Source organism: Lithobates pipiens, unplaced genomic scaffold, assembly GCF_037356315.1.
Source record: "Lithobates pipiens isolate NorthernLeopardFrog02 unplaced genomic scaffold, aLitPip1_a1.2 Scaffold_54, whole genome shotgun sequence".
NCBI classification, from domain to species: domain Eukaryota; kingdom Metazoa; phylum Chordata; class Amphibia; order Anura; family Ranidae; genus Lithobates; species Lithobates pipiens.
Genome location: NW_027507876.1, coordinates 1,211,482 through 1,231,709, shown reverse-complemented (window position 1 = coordinate 1,231,709; position 20,228 = coordinate 1,211,482).

Below are 20,228 nucleotides of genomic sequence, written 5' to 3'. Positions count from 1 at the left end.
TGGGAAAACCTGTAATAAAACCGGTAGCACCACAACAAAAAAAAAATTTTCGTAGAAGAGGGAGCTCCGTCCTCCGGGAAATCTTCAAAGATGATCACATCTGTAGGTCACGGAGCTCTTGACGCTGTCGTCTACGGTCCCTCTGCGGTGACGGAGTAGCCCAAATAGGCGAAGGACGAGGGGTGGACGGTAGCCTCTGAGGTTGTTCTGGAGCCAAAAGGCCGAGTTTGATAAGCAACTCTTTTCCACCTTGCAAAGTGGTGACGGTATGGGTCGTTCCGTTATGAGGGACTTGCAATTTGAAAGGAAATCCCCAGCGGTACCTGATTCTCGCCGTTTGCAGGGCAGAGGTAACTTCCTTGAGGTTCCTCCTTTTTTCCAGGGTTGCTGGGGACAGGTCAGGGAAGATTTGAATTCGCACTCCATCTAGTTGGATGTTAGGGGTGTTGCGGGATGCACGAAGAATTTCCTCCTTAATGAGAAAGTCCTTAAGGCATAATACAATGTCTCTGGGCGGTTTATCCTCAGGGGGTTTAGGCCTCAGAGCCCTGTGAATCCTGTCGCAGGCAAATGCGGTGTCCGGGGAGTCCGGTAAAAGGGACATAAAAAGCCTCTTAATGGTTGGAAGCAGATCTGTGTTCTGTTCCGGGACCCCTCTCACCCTGAGGTTATTGCGCCTATTTCTGTTGTCCAAATCTTCGAGATTAGACTGCAACTGGGTGACTGTGTCTGAAATGGAGTCATAATCCCTGCGCAGGTCTGAATATGCCAGGTGCAGCTCATCGTGTTTAGCTTCCAATAAATCTGTCCTCCCTCCCAGCGCTGCCAGCTCCTGTGTCAGAGTGTTAGTTGATTTATGGAGTTCCACTTGGAACTTATTAGCCAGCTTTTCATACATGGCAGAGAGGCTAGCATCCAGCTCTGCCTTAGTGAGGTGTACGGCGTACTCACTTGATGGTGCTGTGGACGCCGGAGGGAGACTTGGGCATGGCGTGACTGCTGGAGCCTGCAGAGGCTGGGCGCCATTTTGCGACATCCCGTCCGGTGGACTTTTTTAACCCAAAAGTCCAGCGGACTTAGAAAGTATTTTTGCACTCCAATATGTCAGCCGGACTCGCATTTCGGCGGACAGTACGGCCGTGCGTGTGCTAGTCCGCCGTACTTTTGAAATTAGCGGACTTTTCCCACGTCTCTGGGTAGTCGGGACCAGAGAAGGTGGCGTGGCTGGCCCCATCACCTGGTATGGACTTAAAGGGGGACCCCTACGCTTAAAAATAGGCGTGGGGGTCCCCCCCAGGTCCATATCAGACCCTTATCCGAGCACGCTACCCGGCCGGCCAGGAAAGGAGGTGGGGACGGGCGAGCGGCCTCCCCCTCCTGAGCTAGGCCGCGTGCCCTCAACATGGGGGGTGCCTTGGGGAAGGGGGGGGGGCCACGCTGCCCCGACAACCCTGGCCATTGTTTGTCGGGGTCTGCGTGGCCGAGGGGCTTATCGGAATCCGTGAGCCCCCTTTAATAAGGGGCCCCCGGATCCCGGCCCCCCACCCTATGTGAATGAGTATGGGGTACAATGTACCCCTACCCATTCACCTGTAAAAAAACACAACACACAAGGGTTAAAATAGTTTATTGCACAGCTCCGGGGGTCTTCCGTCTTCTAGGAGAGGGATGTAGTTTATCATATATATTTTCCTTAAGATGTCGGTTAATCTTATGCCGCGTACACAAGATCAGACTGTCTGGCGGACTGTCCAGCGGACTGTCGGAACTAGCGGACCTGCCCACACATGGGACTTTTTCAGCAGACTAGGTCCGGCGGACTGTCCTCAGTATAGTCCACCGGACTATCTGCCGTACTTTTGAAATGAACGGACTTGCCACACACACGGAGGAAAGTCCGCTCATTTTGAGCACGGCTCCAGGTAGCCGGGACCAGCGACGTAAGCGTTGCTGGCCCCACCACCTGGTATGGACTTAAAGGGGAATCCCTATGCCGAAAAAAACGCGTGGGGGTCCCCCCTAAGTCCATATCAGACCCTTATCTGAGCACGCTATCCGGCTAGCCAGGAAAGGGGTGGGGACGATCGAGCGCCCCCCTCCTGAGCTGTACCAGGCCGCGTGCCCTCAACATGGGGGGGTGCCTTGGGGAAGGGGGGCCGCGCGGCCCCCCCACCCCAAAGCACCTTGTCCCCATGTTGATGAGGACAAGGGCCTCTACCCGACAACCCTGGCCATTGGTTGTCAGGGTCTGCGGGCGGGGGGCATATCGGAATCCGGGAGCCCTCTTTAATAAGGGGGCCCCCGGATACCATCCCCCCACCCTATGTGAATGAGTATGGTGTACAATGTACCCCTACCCATTCACCTGTGAAAAAAATGTAAAATAAACACAACACACAAGGGTTAAAATTGTTTTTGCACAGCTCCGGGGGTCTTCTTCCATCTTCGGGGGTCTTCTCGCCGGACTCCTCCGCTATCTTCTGCTAGCTCTTTTACTAGCGGAGGAGCCCGGCTTTCTTCTTCGCCGCCGCCGCCCTCTTCTTCCGATTTCGGGAGTCTTGTCCCCCTCTTCGGTTCTTCTGGCCGGGCTACCGCGTCTTCTTCTAGCTCTTTTACAAGCAGTGGCCCGGTCTTCTGTTGCCGCTGTCTTCTGTCCTTCTGTTCTTCCCTTCTTCTCTTCTGGAGATGTTGCCTAGTCGCTGTCTCCACTCACAATGACAGGGATGCGGCGTCTTATATAGGGACATCCCGGATGATGTCCCCGCAAATTATGATGTCACAGTCCCAGCATCCAGCGAGAAGACCCCCGAAGACGGAAGACCCCCAGAGCTGTGCAATAAACTATTTTAACCCTTGTGTGTTGTGGTTTTTGTAACTTTTTTTTTTTACAGGTGAATGGGTAGGGGTACATTGTACTCCATACTCATTCACATAAGGTGGGGGGCCGGGATCCGGGGGCCCCCTTATTAAAAGGGGCTCATGGATTCCGATAAGCCCCCCGCCCACAGACCCCGACAACCAACGGCCAGGGTTGTCGGGAAGAGGCCCTTGTCCTCATCAACATGGGGACAAGGTGCTTTGGGGTGGGGGGGCCGTGCGGCCCCCCTTCCCTAAAGCACCCCCCCATGTTGAGGGCACGTGGACTGGCACGGCTCAGGAGGGGGGTGCGCTCGCCCGTCCCCACCTCCTTTCCTGGCCGGCCGGGTAGCGTGCTCGGATAAGGGTCTGATATGGACCTAGGGGGGACCCCCATGCCGATTTTTCGGCGTAGGGGTTCCCCTTTATGTCCATACCAGGTGACGGGGCCAGCGACGCCTCCTTCGCTGGTCCCGGCTACCTGGAGCCATGCTCAAAATGAGCGGACTTTCCCTCCGCGTGTGTGGGCGAGTCCGTTCATTTCAAAAGTACGGCGGATAGTCCGGCAGACTTAGTACGCCGTATTTGTCCTCTGAAAAAGTGCCGTGTGTGGGCAAGTAGCTCGTTTGGAAAGTCCGGCGGACAGTCTGGCGGGAAGTCCGCCCAAACTAAGTCCGCCAGATAGTTTGCTACGTGTGTACGCGGCATAAGGCTGCTGATTGAGTATCCAGGGAGTATTCGATCGCCTTTGGGGGTCAGGAAGGAGGTTTTTTTTTTGTTTCTTTTAGAGAAAAATAGATCATGCTCTATCAGGATTTTTCTCCTTCCTCTGAATCAACTGTGGCTTTAGAGTTCAGAAAATTCATAATTGTAGTATAAATTCAACAACCCTGACCAGTAAAATCAAATGCTGGTAAATATTGCTTTGCAAGAGAAAAACACAACAAATAAAGTGGAAGAAAATTTCAAGTGCACATAATACAGTAAATCCTCCGCACACTTAAAGGGTTAGCTTCCTTTTTAGAAAAAATGAAAAGGTGAGCCAACGCTGAACCACTGCATTAACTCTGTGGGCACTGACAGCTCATCACCCACAGAGGTAAGTACAGTGGGACTGGAAGACATGGGGAGAGTATAACCATTCAATTAAAAATGATCTAGTAAATGTGTTTGAAATGTACTTTGAGTTTATTCTGTCATGTCTGTCAGCTGAACAAAATGGACAAGTGTCTTTTCACAACCCTACCTACTATGTAGCGATCACCTAGGGAACCAAAATGCTCACTCTATGTATGTTACTCTAATAAATAGTCCAAAACAAACGCTATATATATATATATATATATATATATATATATATATATATATATATTTTTTTTTTTTTATTATTATTATTGTTGATCTGAAGCACATGGATATTTGGGGGGAACCCATGTCATTATTTTTTTTTTATTTGACGCAGGGTTCCCCTTAATATCCATACCAGACCTGAAGGGCCTGGTAATTGAATTTGGGGGGACCCCCACTCATTATTTTATTTTTTTATCAATGACTTTCAATGACTGTTCTCTTTATTTTTAAATGACTTTTTTCCTTCAGAAATGACACTTTGTGCAGGGACAGTTCTAAGCACGGGAAACAAGCGCTACTTTACAGGCATACTATACACACCCCCTAGGTATGAAATTTAAAGGAATATTACACTTTTATTGTTTCACTTTAAGCATTATTAAAATCACTGATCCCAAAAAAACTGCAGTTTAAAAAAAAAAATTGCATTGATACATGTCCCCTGGGGCAGGACCCGGGTCCCCAAACACTTTTTATGACAATAACTTGCATCTAAGCCTTTAAAATTAGCACTTTAGATTTCTCCCATATACTTTTACAGGGTGTTCCGCAGCTTTTCGAATTTGCCGCAAACACCCCAAATTGTTCGCTGTTCAGTGAACGGGCGAACAGGCAATGTTCGAGTCGAACATGAGTTCAACTCAAACTCGAAGCTCATGCCTACTTCTGGGGGCATTCTACAGGCTACAGATGCCTATGCCACTCCGTGTCCTGTCATACCCTATAATCACCTTTGGGGAAAAACAGGACAGGAGGTGTAAACTGCCCTGGTTTTGGTTCAAGCAGGGTTCTGTGAATTTAAAAGAACTTCAGATGCCAAATTCCATTGAAATTAATGAGCGACAAATCCATCAAATCAACAAAGCCCACTTTATGGACTAAGAGGCAAAGGCTTGCAAAATAAATATGGGGATGGGCACTGTTGGTGTACAGAACCCCCAACATAGGTTTCCTACTGGCGTGATTTTCTCAGACATCTGCACCAAAATACAGTCAAATAAGTCAAATTTTAGGCACCTCCTGCAATAGGAATTTCAGTTTTAGTGAGATAACCCTAAAGGTTTAATAACATCTACTGAGCAAAGCTGCAGTGCCAGGATTCCTTTAGAACACTGAGAGTGTACCAAGTGTTTATAATGAACCAGATATGGTGAAACAAACTGCTATTTCTTCAGAGCAAAAATGATACAAATTTGCTACAAAGTTTGTTAAATTTCTGCAATGGACATAAGATAAAAAGCTCTGCACCCAGACTGCTAGGTTTCTGCGTATTTATGGGCTCCCCACTTTCTGGGTCTGCCTTCCCAGGGATTGATGCAAACTCCATAGACATTGAGGCTGCAGCCTCTATCCCTCCACCCACTATGTTCTGGAAATATCCAGGAAGTTTCAGAAGACAGGACATTCTCCTAAGCACAATTAACTCTTGCTTTTCTGCTTAACGGGGAACCAAACTACATTTACTAACACTAGCAACAGTGAGGGTGCTACATACCTTTGTAACTTTGGAGTGATATCCAAGAAAAATGAACTAAACATCTAAAATTACATTTTTAAATGTAACTTAACCCTATGAATAAAATTGCATATAAGCTTTACATATCAATGCAGTTTAAAAAGTATTTTCAATTTGTGTTTATGCTGGCAGCTCGATGGAAATAATACTTGGTAATCCTGCCATGAGGTTGCTTGTTCAGGCACCTGTGTCCCTCTCTGTGAATTGTGCTCCTGTGCTGTCACCCTGCCACATGGGCTTCTAATGGTGACTATTGGCATCCAAGTGTACATTGCACAGGCATGGTCCACCGTTGTTATGATCAGGAATACAACATAAATTATGTACAGCAGATACTGGAGTGTGTGCATGTAGACAGGAAGTGATTGTAAGAGGCTGGAGAAGATGTGAGAAGATAAGGGCCTTCCTGGCAGGATGTGCCCTGAGGGAAATTCACCCAGATAAAGTCGGCGCAATGGAGGAGCCGATAACAGAACCAGAATTACTTAGAATGCTAAAAGACTCCATGTCTGGGAAAAGTCCTGGCCCAGACGGCTTTACGATAGCTTACTATAAAAAAATTTAGTGATATCCTGGTACCAAAAATGGTATCCTATATGAATGGGATAGGAGAGGACTGGGAGATTAGACGGAAAGTGCTTGAGGCAGAGATTACGATTATTCCTAAGGAAGATAAAGATCTCTCACTGTGCTCTAGTTATCGGCCTATTTCTTTGTTGAAATTTGATGTAAAACTATACGCAAAAACTTTGGCTGAGCGGATGAAACCCGCATTAAATTATCTGGTCCATAAAGACCAAGTGGGATTTTGTTCCGGGGAGGGAGAGTAGGGATAATGGTATAAGAACCCTTTTGGTTATGCATAAAATGACAGAGAGTGGATCCCCAGGGCTGCTACTGTCTATAGATGCTCAGAAAGCATTTGATAGAGTAGACTGGGGATTCATGTTAAACTCCCTTGAGGCTTTCAGGGTAGGTCCTAAGATGTTGGGTCGAATAAATGCTCTCTATAACCTTCCCACGGCTAGGGTTAAAGTAAACGGGTCATTGTCTCCACCTTTTGAGATGTGCAATGGGACATGGCAGGGTTGTCCCCTCTCCCCTTTATTATTTGTTTTAACAATGGAACTATTGCTGACAAGGATAAGATCAAACCCCAAAATTGAAGGATTGCAGATGGAGAATGAAGTCCATAAAATAGCTGTGTATGCGGATGATGTTTTGTTTTAGGTTACAAATACGGGGATGACCCTGCCGTGTTTATTCAACATCCTAAAATTGTACAGGGAAGTATCAAACTTTAAGATGAATCCAGCAAAGTCGGAAATTTTGAATATAAACCTTGCCCCACAGGAAGTGCAAAGGCTTAAAAAAATTCCACTTCATATGGATGGAAAATGAAATTAAGTATCTTGGGGTAAAAATAACTGCCACGTAAAATAAGCTTTATCAACAAAATGTTGTTCCGTTAATGAATGATATTAAAACTCAACTAAAAATAGCAAGGCCCCTAGACAGAGATCATGGATTAATAGGATAAACTGTTTAAAAGATAATACTTCCAAAAATAGTATATAAAATACAAATGTTGCCAATTCTGATCCCTGAGGCATATTTTAATAAATTAAATTTGTTATTTTGTAGGTTTATTTGGCGGCACAAAAAAACACGAATAAGTTGGAGGATACTTACCAGAGACAAGACCCAAGGGGGATTGGGGGCCCCCAGATATTAAAACATATTATCAAGCCATTCTAATGGCACGGGTGGTGGATTGGGTAAAAGATAATAAGGAAAAAAGCTGGGTTAAGTTAGAAAAAGAGATAAGTAAGGCTTCATTAGGTAAAGTAATTTGGATCCCGACACATCTAAGAGACTTAGGTGTGCATACACATATAATCACTTGGGCTTCTATGTTAATATGGGATAGGGTTCACAAAAAACAAAAATGGGAGTATAGCTCCCCTCTAATTCCCCTAGGGGATACTAATTATTTCACACCTGGGAAGGATAGGATATTTAGTAGGTGGATTAGAAATAGGGAGGCACAACTAAAGGATGTTATGAATAATGGGAAAATATGCATGTTCTAGGAACTAAAGTTGAAAAAGGAGGAGTTAGTTATAGTTATAAACTGGTGGAGGTATGCCCAGCTGAAACACTTTGTGGATTCCCTCCCACATCTGATTAGATCCACAGACGATCTGCTCCCTTTGGAGCAATTGTGGGTGGGGACAAATAGAAAGAGAGGGATTGCGAAGATATATAAAACACTGATGGCCCTTAAAATATTAGGACCCCCTGTGTACATCAGAAGGTGGGATGAAGAGATGGGGACGAGTACCTCCGAGAGAGAGAGATAAAGAAGATTTTACAGATGCCACATAAAATCTCCTCGGACTGTAGTTTATTGGAAATTAATCATAAATGTATGGCCCGCTGGTATATAACACCAGATAAGCTTCAGCATTTCCAAAATGGGCTCTCAAACTTATGTTGGAGGGGATGTTTAGAAGTGGGCTCGATGGCCCACATTTGGTGGTCATGCCCTAAAATAAAACTTTTCTGGCAGTCTGTATTATTGATAATAAAAGAAATCACTGGTCTTAAAATCTCAGGATTTTAGGGTATGCCTACTGCATGGGACCACCATGTCTATCAAACAATATAGGCAATCTTTGATACCAAGCCTATTAAATGCTGCAAAGTGTTTAATCCCTTGCAACTGGAAAAATCCTGAGCCCCCTTTGGTCAAAAGTTGGTTTAGTAAAATCAATAGAATTCATTATTTGGAGTACCTAAAGTATAGTGGAGAACCAGGGGAGACGAGTTTTATAAAGAGATGGAAAGTCTGGGAAAAATACCAACAAACTCCAAGATTTGTTGTAAGGATGACGGAAATGGTAGATTGAAGTGGTAGTTCATGTGCTTTGAGGAGAGACCACGGGGGGCGGGTTGGGGCGAGGTGATTGGGTGGGTATAGTTTTTTCCTCTTTTTTTGTTCAAGCAGAATGATGAATGATCAGAGGAAGGAGATAAATGGAAGAAAAGAAAAAAAAAATTCTCACACAGAAATAAAAGATAAACGCTACTATGATGTTGAATAGACCCGGGGCTACGATGAACGTGAGAGTTGATTTGGGGTTCCCCGAACGTGTTCACTGATGTGGCGAAAAAAAAAAAAAGAGGCTGGAGAGGATCAGCTGCACTGACATGCAACACATGATTATAAAAAAGATATTATATGCAAAAAAACAAAAGTTGTTTGTCCTACTCCTACTCCTACAGCTTTTACATTCTAAATGCCATCTAATTTGGATTTATATCCACTATAAAGATGAGCTTCACTTCCTCCTTACATTTTTTCCCTTCCTCCATCGCAGCTTGTCTGATGCGTTGCCTTTAACTGCTTGCAGTCCATATACTATATATTTATGGGGCAAGGTGGCTCTGCTGCGTAGGATCACGTACCTAATACGTGAGCCTACACTGGGTCTGGGGTGCCCTGCTTCCACTGTGATTAGACACAACGGGAGCTGATCAGAGGGTACGGCGGATGCGATGTCTGCCGGCACCTGCCGGTGCTTTGCTACACAGGTGGAATAGCGGTCTGACTATGTAAAAAAGATAGATCGCTGTTCTTTAACTACAGAGGACATAGATCAGTGGCGGCCCGTGCATTGTGGGACCTTGTGTATTTTGAAGCAGGTGATTAGCGCCAGAGGCTCTAACAGGCTTCAGAATAGGGTGGGCTTGGGGCGCAGAGCACTGCTTCCTGATCCCACCCTGTTCTGTGGCATAGCAAATGAATTGTCGTTATTTTCACACTAACGTTCCTCCCTTCCAATCAGCAGGCAGGTCAATGAGACCTGTCTCCCGATTGGCCAAAGTCTTAGGTGATAATATTGGATGCCTAGCGCTTTGGCAGAAGAAGAGACATGGGGAGGAAGCCTGAGGAGCTGAGCGGACACAGGAGCTGTAGCTGCCGCTTCCTGCCAAGGAGGAGAGCCCTGTCAGGCCAGACCAGCTGCGGGGGGGTTAGTAAAGTGACAGCCGAGTCGGAGGACACGCCTGGCTGCATTTGATGGGCACAAGTGGCTGCATATGATGGACACAAGTGGCTGCATTTGAGTGCCACAAATGGCTGCATATGATTGGCACAAGTGGCTGCATAAGACGGGCACAAATGGCTGCATTTTATTGGCACAAGTGGCTGCATATGATGGGCAAAAGTGGCTGCATATGATGGGCACGAGTGGCTGCATATGATGGGCACGAGTGGCTGCATATGATGGGGAACACGTGGCTGCATTTAATGGGCACAGTGGCTGCATTTGATGGGGCACAATGGCTGCATTTGATGGGCACAGCGAGGCTGCAATTGATGGGGGGGGGGGCAGTATTTTTCAGTTTGTTTGCTCCCCCCAAAAATTTTTGAGCACCAGCCTCCACTGACATGCATCCTGTGTCTCTGCTAAGCAGGAGCATCTATCCATGCCTTCTACTAGTACAAACACCTCCCCACAGCAGTAAAGCACTAGTCAGACACACATTTAACCATTTGATCGCCCCTGTTAACCCCTTCCCTGCCATTGTCATTAGTACAGTGACAGGGCACTTTTTTTTAGCACTGATCACTGTATTCATGTCACTAGTCCTCAAAAAGTGTCAAAAGTGTCAGTTAGCATCCCAGCTGTCCACCACAATATCGCAGTCCCGCTATAAGTCGCTGATCACCGCCATTAGTAGAATAAAAAACTAAAAACTAAAAATATTGCCTAGTTTGTAGACGCTATAACTGTTGTGCAAACCAACAAACTGTAGATAAACAGCTGCTCAAAAATTTGTGACATGGATTGCATCTGCCACGGTTTTATTCTACAGGCCTCTGCTTTCAGAAAAAAAATATAATATTTGAGGCAGCCTTTCTCAACCTTTTCAACAAAGAGGAACCCTTGAAATAGTTCTCCGGTCTCAGGGAACCCCTGCTAAAAATTTGCTAACAACTCATGATACATTGGTGTGATGGATAGTGGGAAGAATGGTCCTTACACTTGTGGTCATTGGTAAGAATTACCTCCTTAGCCCTTGTACACACGGTCGGACATTCCGACAACCAAATCCGTCGGATTTTGTCCAAAACTGTTGCATACACACGGTCAGACAAAGTTGTCGGAAAATCTGATCGTTCAGAACATGATGACGTTATTTCGTTACGATGGGACTACGTTCAGGCTAGTAGCCAATAGCTTTGGTGTAGGAATTTGATCTGAGCACGCGTGGCACTTTATCTGATCGGAATTTTCTACACATGATCCGACAAGGTCCGATCGGATCATGTTGTCGGAAAATTTTACCGACAAGTTGGAAAACTTGGTCCGTCGGATACGCTGACGGAAACAGTCCGATGGAGACCACACACAGTCGGATTATCCGACAAAACGGTCCGATCGGACACATTCTGTCGGAATCTCCAACCATGTGTACAAGGACTTACAGATAGTTAAAAAGATCAATGGTGTGAGTGGGAACTTATCTGAGAGGCAGAAATTGCCCAATGCTGAAGGAACCCCTAGCAACCTCTGGAGGAACCCTGGTTGAGAATCACTGGTTGGAGGGTTTAAATGGAGTTCCAGAGTAAAAGTAATAAAATGCATGGGTGTAAGGAAGGCATGACAGAAGTGGACAGCAGGACAGGCAGGGGTAATATAAGCAGGTCCCTCTTTCAGAAAAGGAGGGTGATCAAGAGCCAGGTGGTTCCTGGGGGAAGTTAGTGTGAAAGAGAAAAAGGAAGTGACGTCAGTCGAGAGCAGAGAGGGAGAAGATTCCCACCCACCCTCATAATGTTTGGGTCAATATTACAGTTGGGCTGTCAGGACAGCCCAGCAGTGGTGGGTCTTTGGAGGAAGAGAACAAGGCTGGTATATAATGTGGTTGGGACCCATCTGTGGTATGGGGTCCCCAGGTACCTTCTGGTTAACAAGCGGTTTAACCAACAAGGGGTTAAAAAATGGTAGGTCACTGCGTATGCCGAGTACCATCTCTGAGATGGTGTCTTGCAATTGGAGGCCTAAGTTTTAAAAAGTTGGTCGCAGTGACCAAGTTGTGAGTCATTGCCCTCAAACACCACCAAGGTATAGAGAAGCTTTAGCGGATGGTTATTTTAAATGTTATTTATATAAGTTATGTTAATTGTTTAAATAAAAGGCCATATGGCCAATTTACTCCAAAACCTTGTCACGCCATTTATTGGGTACATGGGTGGTTTGAAAGTTATGGGATAACAGGTTTAGTAGGAAAACTGGAGGTATATGTCCTCCGTATGTCAAGTCATTTTACAGAATTTTCTATTTTTAAAAGATGTAAGAAGTGGTTAAATAAAGTAAAAGGAAGATTGAAGGTCCGCTATAACTGAAACAAAATGAGCTTGGCTGGTTTTTCCATGTCGTTGCCCACCAGCAGTAAAACATCTGTACTTTTTTTTTTTAAAACCACATCTGGACTCTTGCAGAGAGATTGTAACGTCTTGGACCAGCTGGAGGACTTGCACAGAGCAGGGATATGTGGGGTTATCAGGAGAGAGACTATTATTGCAGGGCAAATGCCTTTCTGCAGATCCACGTGGGACTGCTGCCATCTGTCCGTACTACTATGCTGCGCTCATTTCTATAGGGAGTCTGGGAAATGAAAGATAATGTATAGAACAATATGTCAGTCCTGCTGGATCCTTCTCCTACATCTGTCTGTGCTCCGTCCATGACTATATGTGTTGTTGTTTTTTTTTTTTATGAGATGTAGAATTTTTTCCATCTTCCTAATTTTTTACAGTCTTCATCTTCCAAAATGCAATCTCTAGTTTACCCCTGCATGTATACATTTGTTTAAATGCAGTATCTGTTTTTTTTGGTTGCTTTCCTGATCTCTATATGTCTATATACAATATCTGTTTTTTTTTTTGGGTTGCTTTCCTGAGGTCTATATACAGTATCTGTTTTTTTTTTTTGGGTTGCTTTCCTGATGTCTATATACAGTATCTGTTTTTTGGTTGCTTTCCTGATGTTTATATACAGTATCTGTTTTTTCGGTTGCTTTCCTGATGTTTATATACAGTATCTGTTTTTTCGGTTGCTTTCCTGATGTCTATATACAGTATCTGTTTTTTTGGTTGCTTTTCTGATGTGCCTGTTCTCTCCTTTCATATCCATTTATTGCTCCTGACAAAGACTGTCTCCCCTTTTGCCGCCGTTTTCTTACAAGGTGGCAGGACAGGCTGTACGAATGCGATTTAACAATGTGTTTTGTAAGCACTTAAATAAAGATACTAAATGTAGAGCAGTATAAATAATATAGTTTGTGCCTTTATGAACATGTCCAACTTGTCGTTTAGTTGCACAAAGGCTTTACGGTTTATTCTAGTTTCTGGTACATGCAGCAGATGTAAACTTTATTTATCTATAATTAAAAAAAAAAAAAAAATCATGTATTCTTAAAGCAGAACTTAAAGCCTAGGAAAAAAATAAATAAAAGTCAGCAGGTACAAATACTGTAGCTTCTGACTTTTAACTTTTAATATGGACACTTATGCCGCGTACACACGATCAAACAAGTGGGTGGAAAAGTCCGGCAAACTGAAGTCTGCCAGACAATCCCCCTGTGTGTAGCCTCCGGCATATTTTTTTGACCCGAAAGTACGGCAGACTTAGAAAGTAGTTTTGCACTCCAATCTTCCCGCCGGACTCGCATTTCGACGGACAATCCGGCCGTCTGTGTGCCAGTCCGCCATACTTTTGAAATGAACGGACTTTTCCCGCCCGGAGAAAAGTCCGCTCATTTCGAGCGGGTCTCCAGGTAGGCGGGACCCGCGAAGGAGACGTCGTTGGCCCCGCCACCTGGTGTGTACTTAAAGGGGAACCCCAATGCCGAAAAAAATCGGCGTGGGGGTTCCCCCCAAGTACACTACAGACCCTTGTCCGAGCACGCTACCCGGCCGGCCAGGAAAGGAGGGGCGAGTGAGCACCCCCCCTCCTGAGCCTTACCAGGATGCGTGCCCTCAACATGGGGGGTGCCTTGGGGAAGGGGGGGCAGCGCGGTCGCCCCACCCCAAAGCACCTTGTCCCCATGTTGATGAGGACAAGGGCCTCTTCCCGACAACCCTGGCTGCTGGTTGTCGGGGTCTGCGGGCGGGGGGCTTATCGGAATCCGGGAGCCCCCTTTAATAAGAACTCTAAAGCCACAGTTGATTCAGAGGAAGGAGAAAAATCCTGATAGAGCATGGTCTATTTTTCTCTAAAAGAAACAAAAAAAAAAAACCTCCTTCCTGACCCCCAAAGGCGATCAAATACTCCCTGGATACTCAATCAGCAGCCTTATGCCGCGTACACACGTAGCAAACTATCTGGCGGACTTAGTTTGGGCGGACTTCCCGCCAGACTGTCCGCCGGACTTTCCGAACGAGCTACTTGCCCACACACGGCGCTTTTTCAGCGGACTAATACGGCGTACTAAGTCTGCCGGACTATCCGCCGTACTTTTGAAATGAACGGACTCGCCCACACACGCGGAGGGAAAGTCCGCTCATTTTGAGCATGGCTCCAGGTAGCCGGGACCAGCGAAGGAGGCGTCGCTGGCCCAGTCACCTGGTATGGACATAAAGGGGAACCCCTACGCCGAAAAATCGGCATGGGGGTCCCCCCCAGGTCCATATCAGACCCTTATCCGAGCACGCTACCCGGCCGGCCAGCAAAGGAGGTGGGGACGGGCGAGCGCCCCCCCCTCCTGAGCCGGAGCTATGCAATAAACTATTTTATCTTGTGTGTTGTGTTTTTTTTTTGTACTTTATTTTACAGGTGAATGGGTAGGGGTACATTGTACCCCATACTCATTCACATAGGGTGGGGGGCCGGTATCCGGGGGCCCCCCTTATTAAAGGGGGCTCCCGGATTCCAATAAGCCCCTCGTCTGCAGACCCCGACAACCAACGGCCAGGGTTGTCAGGAAGAGGCCCTTGTCCTTATCAACATGGGGACAAGGTGCTTTGGGGTGGGGGGGCCGCGCGGCTCAGGAGGGGGGGCGCGCTCGCTCACCCCTCCTTTCCTGGGCGGCCGGGTAGCGTGCTCAGACAAGGGTCTGTTGTGGACTTGGGGGGGACCCCCACGCCGATTTTTTTCGGCGTTGGGGTCCCCCTTTAAGTCCATACCAGGTGGCAGGGCCAGTGGTGTCTCCTTCGCGGGCCCCGCCTATCTGGAGACGCGCTCAAAATGAGCGGACTTTCCTCCGCGTGTGTGGGCGAGTCCGTTCATTTCAAAAGTAGGGCGGATAGTACGGCGGACTTAGTACGCCGTATTTGTCCGCTGAAAAAGTGCCGTGTGTGGGCAAGTAGCCCGTTCGGAAAGTCCGACGGACAGTCTGGCGGGAAGTCCGCCAGTCTAAGTCCGTCGGATAGTCGGCTACGTGTGTACGTGGCATTACTTGTCCAGGGAGTCTGGGCTTTCAGATCGGCTGTCGGGTGCTGCTGCCGCTATTCATCACAAGGGAAACCAGCAGTGAAGCCTTTTGGTTTGGGCCAGCCGGTTTCCTGCACTGCACATGCGCGAAAAAACACGCTGCGCTTTCTAACTGGTCGGGCAGCAGAGGAAGGAGGAGGGGGGCCAAACTTCCAAGGGATGGTGCCACAATGATGGCATCATAGCTTCCCAACTGTCCCTGATTTTAATGGACTGTCCCTGATATGAAGCAATGTCCCTCTGTCCCTCATTCCTCCACATTTGTCCCTCATTTTGGTCTGATCTATATAGATGTATATAAAATGCACTTTTTATCTATCAAAAAGTGTTTAGCAGCACCAAACCTTTCATATGATTTCTAAATTGCTGCATTTGTAAATCCCAAAAGCCAATATAAAGGAATAGTAGTGGTAAAAAAAAAAGCACTTGTGGGTTTAACCAATCTTGGTTTTTGTAAAATTATCCTAACCGCTAGCTGACCAGCCACCGCAGTTGTACTGCGGCAGCATGGCTCGGCTGTGCGAATAGCCGTTATGCTAGGTCGGCAGGTCCCCCACCGGGATAGCGGAAAATTTCCTGGTAGGCAGGCTGCCCTCAGTGCCGTGGGGCCGCTTTGGGCTAGACGCTTGCTGTTGCCACCTGAAAAGAAGCGGCAGCCGCAAAGTGATGCTCCTCCTTCCAATCATGGCGCTGCCCACTGAATGGGTTCCTGCGGAGTGATATGCCTATGGGGCAGTGGGAGAACAGCCGCTGGATTCCTCTTTCGATCCGGCGTGGCATGCAGAGGGAGAACGGTAGAAGAATTAAGGTGCTGGATTTTTTTTTGCTCTCACTGATGGACTGGTCAGGCTGCATTGACACACACTGTTGAGGCTGCACTGGTCAGGCTGCATTGATGCACACTGTTGAGGTTGCGCTGGTCAGGCTGAATTGATGCACACTGTTGAGGCTGCGCTGGTCAGGCTGAATTGATGCACACTGTTGAGGCTGCACTGGTCAGGCTGCATTGATGCACAATGTTGAGGCTGCCTGGTCAGGCTGCATTAATGCACACTGTTGAGGCTGCACTGGTCAGGCTGCATTAATGCACACTGTTGAGGCTGCACTGGTCAGGCTGCATTGATGCACACTGTTGAGGCTGCACTGGTCAAGCTGCATTGATGCACACTGTTGAGGCTACACACTGGTCTGGCTGTATTGACGCACACTGTTGAGGCTTAATTGATGCACACTGTTGAGGCTGCACACTGGTCAGGCTGTATTGATGCACACTGTTGAGGCTCCTCACTGTTGAGGCTGCAATGGTCAGGCTGCATTGACACACACTGTTGAGGCTGCACACTGTTGAGGCTGCATTGATGCACACTGGTGAGGCTGAATTGGTCAGGCTGCATTGACGCACGCTGTTGAGGCTGCACACTGGTCAGGCTGTATTGACGCACACTGTTGAGGCTGCTCACTGGTCAGACTGTATTGACGCACGCTGTTGAGGCTGCACACTGGTCAGGCTGTATTGATGCACACTGTTGAGGCTGCACACTGGTCAGGCTGCATTGACATGCACTGTTGAGGGTGCATTGATGCACACTTTTGAGGCTGCATACTGGTAGCGGACACGTCCAGGTGGCGGACACGTCCCTGTCCGACGTGTCCGCCATAATGTCGCAGTCACGCTGATCTCCGCCATTACTAGTGAAAAAAAAAATTATTAATAAAAATGCCATAAAACTATTCCATATTTTGTAGATGCTATAACTTTTGCGCAAACCAATCAATATACACTTACTGCAATTTTTTTCACCAAAAATATGTAGAAGAATACGTATCAGCCTAAACTGAGAAAAAAAATATATATATTTTTTAGGGATATTTATTATATATTAGGCCAATGATATAACCAGGATTAAACATGCCCTTTGTGTTTTGTAGCACCCTCCTAGTTTAGATTAGGATGCTTGGTAAATTTAGTTAGCTCCTCTTCTAACGTGGAGAAGGGGTTGATTACTTCAAGTGGTCCAGTGTCTCACAAGCTGCTATTCTACTACTCCCCTTTGTCTTCTAGAGACTTCTAGAAGTATAGTGGGTGGGAGAGCAGGACAAGCAGCCTAAATATTTATGGTACTCCAGCCAATCCTTGAGGAGGTATGCCCAGAAGGTGAAGAGAGAGCCCATAAATATTCTGGCAGTCAGTGTACAGAATTCCTGGGTCCAATCCTTTAGGAGGAGAGCCCTGTACAGGGAGCTCTGCAACTGGGGCAGAGAGAGAGGGAACTAAAGGAGCCAAGATGAAGACATTAATGAGGATTGGATGGAGCGTTACAATAGCAGCCAGTGAGATGTGAATCATAAGTGAGAATTAAACTAATTAATTAAAGTAAAATAAGGTAAAAACAACAATAGTCTGGCATGCCTTGGGGCAAAAGTCCAGACTAATGTTAAAGGTTCTGGTCAGTGTCAGTTAGACTCCACACTTCGGGTGAGCCCGGGTGAGCTGGCTGGTAGGAGCCTCTCTACTGTTATACGCTACTTGTCTCCAAGCCTAACCCCTGACTGTGACAGTTTGTTAGACAGCTGCCACGGACCTGGCAGAGGTCAAGTTGAACTGAGGGCTTCCCTCACACTTCCTGGCCAATACACCCTGGAGTTGGAGACGGGGTATAGCAGGGTAAGGAGGCACAGGTGGCTTCTGCTGATCCAGACACAGCAGAGGCTTAGAAGACAGTCTGAAAGCTGCTGTGCTGTTTAGGATGCTCAGATCAGGTCTGCACAGGGAAGCTGTTACACCAGTCAAGTACAGAAATGTGCAGGTGGAAGGGGAAGAATCATAGTCAAGATAACCCAAGCCAGCAACAGTTGGCCAGCAGAGGCACCAATTCAGAAGCAGGAGCAAGATCAAAGTCCAGGTAAAAGTCAATAACAGACTGGCAGCAGAGGTACCAATTCAAAAGCAGGAGCAAGGCCAAAGTCCAGATCAAGTTCAATAAAAGTCAACAGAGGTACCAAGACAGCAAGTTGTAGTCAGGATACAAGCCAGAGCCAGATACAGGAAATTTGGATGCAGCAAATTTAAAGTGACAAGGAGGCCACAGAAGCTGACGCTCGCTCAGAAATTCTCATTTGTGCTGTGCTCTAAATAGGGTTGATGGTGCACAGTCTAGTGCTGGACATGTAGGCTCAAACATGTGTATAAATATGCAAACCAACATGTGTGGACATGATCGTAGCATAAGGGGTTGCAGAGGTCACAATCACAACCCTGCCCCTAGCTCCAGGGGGCCCCTGCAGCCTCCCTGTCATATTATCATATCCTCCACAAAATCCAGCTCAGATCTGCCCTAGAGCCCCACAGCCATGCTCCAGTACTGGGCTTCTACTTTGCCTTCCACAATTCACACCCCTCTGTTCCCATTGGCTGGGGAGAAGATGTGAGCCATTTCCTGGATGGAGACAGTACGAGGTGAGAACAGCCCAGAATGGGAAAGTATCTGTGCTGTGAGCTGGCAACATGGAATGGTAACCAAGCTCAGCGAGGCAAGAGGAGGAGAGTGCCGTTCTGTAGCCACGATGGGATCAATGTCACTGGTGAGGTACGACACTGCTTAGTGTCTGCTAGACACCAGCTGGGATTCTCTGTACCCCCCACCCCCACCCAAGGATGTCTACTTACCCTACCTCCCTGACAACTGGGGAAAAGACACACATCTCCGGGAGGTGACCTTCCTCCAACACTGACAGAAACCTTCAGAAATTGCTAAAACAGATTTCTTAACACCTCCTCGGGGGGGGGGGGGGGGGTGCTGAAGGGCTGCAGGCTCCAGATTTTGTGTCACATGGCTTTGCTTTCCCAGATCTAAGTTACTCTATCCCCAAAGCCCCCTGACCACCCCTGACCACCCCTTCCACCCTGCGGCTGCTGAGCTCCTTTCCCATTACAGCACTCTATACTGCTGCTTCTTCGCAGGCTGAAATCACATTCCTTTACAACACAGCCAGTTAGCCATGATCTGTACAGGGTGTATCTGCCTACTGCAACTACACTGGCGTTCCAACCAGAGAATTTCACAGGTCAGAGGGGCAACATAAAAGCCAGATACACTCTGTGAAGACTCACAGACTGTGTGTAAAGGAATGTGATTCCAGTACGGTGCTGGCATGGGAAAGGAGCTCCGCCAAGTGACCTACCAGGGGTCCCTGTCCTCTGATTTTCTAGCGGTAATCCCTGTCCTCTGATGCAAAGAGGAACTCTGGGAACTCTAAACTCTTAAGCCACTTTGAGTATCTTGGCGTGCGGTGGATGTATCTGCACGCACGTTGGAAGTAGTGGGGGGGCCAGGTCAACTTTTGCATCAGGGCCCACAAGCTTCAAGCTATGCCTCTGTGTGTGGATGTATGCACAGTCGCTATTTAGCAGGCCATGAGCTGGAATAGGCACATGGTAGGATTTTTGACCACAGCCATGCACTTGACCTTCCTGGCAAAAGCACTAGTATTTCACTTAATACATATCTCTTGCTTTATGTGCTGAACACAACTATTATAGTCTGTAGAGCAATATGTAATTAGACCATCTCATCCCCCAGCAGCAAACTGCACGCAGCACAATATCATTGCGCACTTCAGTCACAATTCATTTAATCTGATATTCTATAGCTCTTGGAGGCTTCCACTGCCTGTTTTACTGAGGTTGCAAGATAACAAAGTATATATTGTGCTCACAGTAGTGGAGGATTATATGGATATAGATCCACTCTTAGTAAATCAGTGGCTGACCAGGAGGCCAAAAGTTAATGGACCATGTGCTTGCTTAACAATAAAGATGGATCAGAGAAATTGCTTTAGATGGGCTGTGGTAATGTGTAAGTAACATAAATGCCCTGGTTAATGTATATATTATACCATTTAACATGGCATTACATAATTATTAAAGAGTAAGTAGGGCTACCTTGCTCAGCTCCAGCAGTCAGCAGAAGATGTGATTCTATGTCGTGTCCGTAGTCTTAGAC